Source organism: Athene cunicularia (genome assembly GCF_003259725.1).
Source record: "Athene cunicularia isolate RWA chromosome 6 unlocalized genomic scaffold, athCun1 chr6_part2, whole genome shotgun sequence".
Lineage (NCBI taxonomy): Eukaryota > Metazoa > Chordata > Aves > Strigiformes > Strigidae > Athene > Athene cunicularia.
The window spans coordinates 6,113,872-6,119,672 of NW_020799106.1; positions in this window are offsets into that span (position 1 = coordinate 6,113,872).

Sequence of the window (5,801 nt, forward strand, 5' to 3'; positions counted from 1 at the left end):
AAGGCAAGGCAAAAACCCAACACAAACCCATTCTTTCCAGCATCATGTTCTGCTAGCGCAGCTTCATTTAACCAGTAAATAGAGGCGGGGAAGAAGAAAAACCATTGAAATATCCCTGCTCAGAACAAAATAAAAGAAAGAGGGGACAAACAAACAATTGTTTAAGCTGGCAGCAAAATGAACATTTCAAAGTTCTCCCTAAAAAGGTGCCCAGGGATTTCAGATTTGGGTGTTTCTGTCAGGGCACGTGCAAGTGTTAGAGGTTCCAGTTTGGAGGGAATCTTAAACTGGTAAATAACTGACAATGCAACTGTGTAAATGTACATGACCATAACATCAGGCATTTTCCTTAATTTATCAGATGTGAAGGTATGTGCCGAGGGATACTGAAATCAGACCACTTACCTCATGTTGCAGAACAGACAGGTTTTAAATTCAAGAGTACCGACTTCAGCATCTTTTGTTAAGGCGCAGTACACGTGCTACTTTCACCTTAGCATGCTTGTATTCTAACAGCAGCTTAAAATTGTGTGCTTAGAGCAGTACGAGGTAGTCGCTCTGAAAAATACCAAAGTTTTTAGTTGCAGATAAATTAAAAAATTTTCCACATATAAAGCTTTATTTTGTTTAATCCGTCAGGAATCAAAACTCTTTTTTGTTCTTTTATAACTTGAAGATCCCACCCATCCCTGTAATCTGGAACAGATGAGAGAAACTCCATTTTGTGTTATGCGGTTTTAGGTAGCGTTCCAAATTAATAAAAAGACAGTATTAAAAGAGTCAAAATACTAAAGACAATGGGGAAGCTTTGCACTAAGTCCTTCTTTTCCACTGCATCACTGAAGACGTTGTCAGGTTTTTTTTAACTGACCACTTTAAGTGTCTTATTTCCAAAAGACATGTTTCATTGCTTTAATAGATCTAATACAAAACATCAACCCAATAAATATTTATTAGGAAGTTTGCAACTTCAGTATGTCCCTTTCACTGGGACCTTGCTCAAGATTTATATGTCAAATGACCAACAGGAAAAGATGTGGTTATTTTAAATTTTATATTGAAAAATAAGGTAACAGTCTGTCAGCAAAATAACAAAAATCTCTAAGGAAGTCTTTGCATTTGGTGAACAATTTCTCCTTGAAACTGATTTTCCCTAAAATTTGCAGTTAAAAAGAGCTGCAACAAACACCCAAGTTGTTTCCCCCATGCTCACCCTTCAACAAGATTTCATAGAACGGTTTGGATTGGAAGGGACACTAAAGATCATCTAGTTCAGCCCCTCTGCCACGGTCAGGGCCACCTTCCACCAGCCCCGGTTGCCCAAAGCCCCGTCCAACCTGGCCTTGAGCCCTGCCAGGGAGGGGGCAGCCACAGCTTCTCTGGGCAACCTGTGCCAGGGCCTCAGCACCCTCACAGGGAAGAATTTCTTCCTCATATCTAATCTAAATCTACTCTCTTTCAGTTTAAAATTGTTACCCTTCATCCTATCCCTACACCCCCTGATCCAGAGTCCCTCCCCACCTTTCCTGCAGCCCCTTTCAGCCCTGGGGGCCGCTCTAAGGTCTCCCCGCAGCCTTCTCTTCTCCAGCTGAACCCCCCAACTCTCCCAGCCTGTCCTCACAGGGGGGGCTCCAGCCCCTGAGCATCTTCATGGCCTCCTCTGGCCCCGCTCGAGCAGGTCCGTGTCCTTCTGCTGTTGGTGCCCCAGAGCTGGACCCAGCCCTGCAGGGGGGTCTCACAGAGCGGAGCAGAGGGGGAGAATCCCCCCCTCGCCCTGCTGCCCACCCTGCTCTGGGTGCAGCCCAGCACACCGTTGGGTCTCTGGGCTGTGAGCACACATTGCTGGCTCACAGTCAGTTTTCCATCCACCAACACCCCCAAGTCCTTCTCCTTGGGGCTGCCCCCCACCCACTGCTCACCCAGCCTGGATTTGTGCTGGGGATTGCCCCGACCCATGTGTTTCAGATTTATGAAAATGTTCCCATCAAGGCACTAAAGGGGAAGAACCATATGGTTTTAATTGCAGTTATTTTTTTGTAATTACAGAAGAAAGTAAGGACTGCCAAACAGCCTACTAAAGCTATATACGCATCAGCAGCACTCATGTTCTGGATTCAGTGCTCTCCTCTTGACTCGTATCACTTTTCATCTCCATTTTATAGCAAAGAGTTAAAGTGCTACTGTTCTGACCTGCTTCCCTTTTTAAACCTCAGCTCTAGGAGTGAGAAAGAGTAAGACAGTAATGAATCTGGTGCTGGAGTCCAGACCCCATCTCCTTAAAAAAGCCATCTGCCTGCAGTGCCAAGAGTCCTGCGATAATTTTGGAGAAGCAGTTTTGACAAAGCAGCAAGCAAATCATTTTATCTAAAGCACTGAGAAGCACATCGCACATCAAGACCAGAAACCTTCTGAACATTGGCAGCAAATTTCATTTTATAGAAGTAACCCCTCTCCCTTACTGCCCCACTAGGAGAAGGGAGCAAAGAGCAAACCACTGTGAAGATGGAAGAGAGAGGATAGGAAATTCATTTTCTTCAGGATCCATCACCTGTGACAGGTTATGATATGCATCAGGGACCTAAAAGATGTAAATGTTCCCGGTCTATATTGTGCACCGCTGTAATGACTCAGACACAAGCCTTTCAAAGCTGGGACAAACAGAGCACATGAAGTCTCATCTTCATTACCATGGCAGGGAGAAGAGACTAATATAGCAAAGGTGAAAGAACAAACACAGGCAGTGCCCACCATCGGGGGGAGGCCTGGCAAATCTGATGACAGCAGGATGAGATGTACACTGGGCTGCAATAAAAATACCCAGCGTAAACTAACTGATAAATATCACCCCATCTGACAGTGCCAGAGGCTGACATCTTACTGAGTTGCTTTATCTTTGGCTGTGTAATTTCATCAGCTTTACAACAGCTTCACTGCTTACCTTCCCAGCAGTCTCATCTCTCACTGCAGGATATGAAAGTGTAAGATAGCAGTGTTCGTGCTCAGGAAATTAAAGCTACCCAGTATCTCTTTTAATCATCAGCATACTTGCTTCTATTACAGAACATATAAACTGCCTTTTGCTTTTTTTTTTTTTCTTTTTTTTTTTTTTTCCCCTTCTCTCATTCAAAGACAAAAACAAGCATTCAGGAAACAACCTTACCTATCATTCAGCATTACTCAGCCTGAGATTTTTAAGGCATATGCTACCTTTAATCATCATCAAAACCTTAACTCTTACATTGCCACTTGGGAAATGTTGGCAAAACAACTTGACAAATACTTGCAAAACAAAAAGTCTGTGAAGTACTAGAACATTCTCTATCTTATATATTCAGAACTTGCACAAGAATAAGCATGACAGCAGTAATTAAAGATATATTAATTTTATATAATTCAGACACACAAACCCCCCCCAAAGCTGTTCAGCTTCATTCTAAACAGCTGGCTAAAGAATTGCTTAATTCCAGATACTGCAAAACGGGTTGATACAGTTTCAGAGACCTAAAAACACACTATTAAACAACGTGCCCTATTCTCTGTATTTTATCATCATCATCTACCTGCAACCCCATCTACTACCTCGAAACTTCCAGTTTACATCTCATCAGCCCAGTTATGGTCAAGTTTAATCGTTCCTTTTGAGTAGACTCTAGAGGATCTGGGCTCACTTCACAGGTCTGTTTGTTTTCATAGCAAGCTAAGCTAAGCCATTTAGAGTGGTAGCTAACAAACCACTCGAGCCTGGTAATGCTCAGTCCCTGTGTAGTGGAAGCACACACCGACTCAGACCCCTTGGATACCCAAAAGGTTCAGGACCCTTTGTTACCTCCCTGAACGACTCACAGCAAGTGCTAAAGGAGAAAATGAGACCTTACCATCCTTTGCAGGTAGCCACCCTCTCCCCCAGCTTGAGGTTCACAGACCCTAATTCCAATATATAGTATTTGGGTTTGTTGCAGTTGTTCTCCACCCCCACAACTGTCCTTTTGCAGCTCTGTCTACTTTGCAAAGAAAGTTAAGCACTCTGTTGGCTGCTGAAAAAACAGGTACAGCTGACTCTGTTGCCTCTTAATCACACCTATGAACAGAGCTTGAGATTTACCCTACAACCCCTGCTCCAATTAATTTTTAAGCATGTTAATTTTTTTGTGTTCTTACCAATGCAGAGGCCAAGGCACATCACTGTTGATAGTCACATGGGACATTTGCTGGATCTTTTCATGCAACTAGCAAAAAAAAGGTGTAAAAATACTATATATTAAAAGAAAAAAAAAAAAAAAGATAAGCAATTTATGCTTGGGGGGTGGGCCCTGAATGATCTAACACTGAGTAATTTGTCAGGTGCTTATTTCTTTCCTTTCTAACATGAGGGAGAACTGGGCTGCCCACTTACTCCAGTTAAGTGCTCTTACTGGCCAACAGGTCAGGTCCCAGTGATGCTGTCCCAAAAGCAAACCAGGCTGCTCAGCTTCCTCTTGCTTTTCAGTACTGCTGGGTTTGCTCTGCTAAGAATGGGTTAACGCAACTCTATTTGCGAAATACAGAAAATTAGACCATTTCAAGATAAATATATACATATAGGAAAAGAGGCTGTATCAGTGTACTAGAACACCAGTTAATAATCCATGCCCTTCACTAGGGCAAATACAATTTTACAGGACTGATCTCTAGCAGCTGTGTTGCAAAATGCAAGTTTTGCCATCAGCTTTTGCTGGGCTGAGTCTTCCAAATATCTGCAAATGTTCTTCCAGAACAAATAGCTAAAGGTGCTTTGCCAGAACAAACCATGTAATAATTGGCTAATAATGACACCGGTTTTAATGACATGAAAAATGAGTTTGCTGTTCAAAGTCTGTTGTATTCTCACTTCTCAAGGGAAACCAGCTGCTTAGGTGCTACATCATCCATCCAACTACCCCCTTTTACCTTTACAAGCAAGTTAAACAGGGAGAGGAGAATCTGGGCTGCCATCTGATTCAAAGCACTACAGCTGGCTGCATTTCCATCTCTTTTTGTTAAAGAGAGAAAAATTAATTTGTATCCTTCACATGAACTAGGGTTTCTTCTCTTAAGGGCTGTTTGAAGTGCTTTACAGTCCCTCCCTATAGAACGGTTTGAAAGTCTTTCTTGAGCAAATTACCTTTATATGAAGAAAAGCAGTATATGCACTAGAAGAGTATTTGCAATTACATTTATCAGATATAGAGAATTATTAATCTCTAAAATGTTTTTAGTCATAAAATATACAAGGGAAAAGCATGTAGAATTAAAAAAAAAATATGTATTTCTGATAAGCTGGATGACGTGCTATAAAAATAGCTATTGCTACTGATGCCATCAAATCTAGGATCAATGTAGCTGTATCAGCAGAACACCAGTACTCTGAGCTTTTATATAAACTGGTACAAACACAAACAGCATTAACACTGGTATCAGCCCCAGAAAACTGACACTAGAATAAATATACTAATGAGATTAATAAGATACACATATTATCAGGGTTCCATTGGCAGGCACTTGTGTTACAGTTTATAACAAATAGGCACCAAACAGGAGAAGCACAGTAGGTCAGACAGCACATCACACCCCTGTCACTCCAGGGAGAGACAGATACCATAATATTGTTTCCATGTTGGGAGAAGACTTTAGTTTTCAGATTAGACTTTCCACAAAGATGCCCAAGATTGATAACTGGACTCCCCTAAGCTTAAGACCAACTGAGGGGACAAATAACAAGAAATTCAGAATGGATCTCCATGATGGACAGAAGGATTTAAATTTTTAAAAATGAACACAACCCC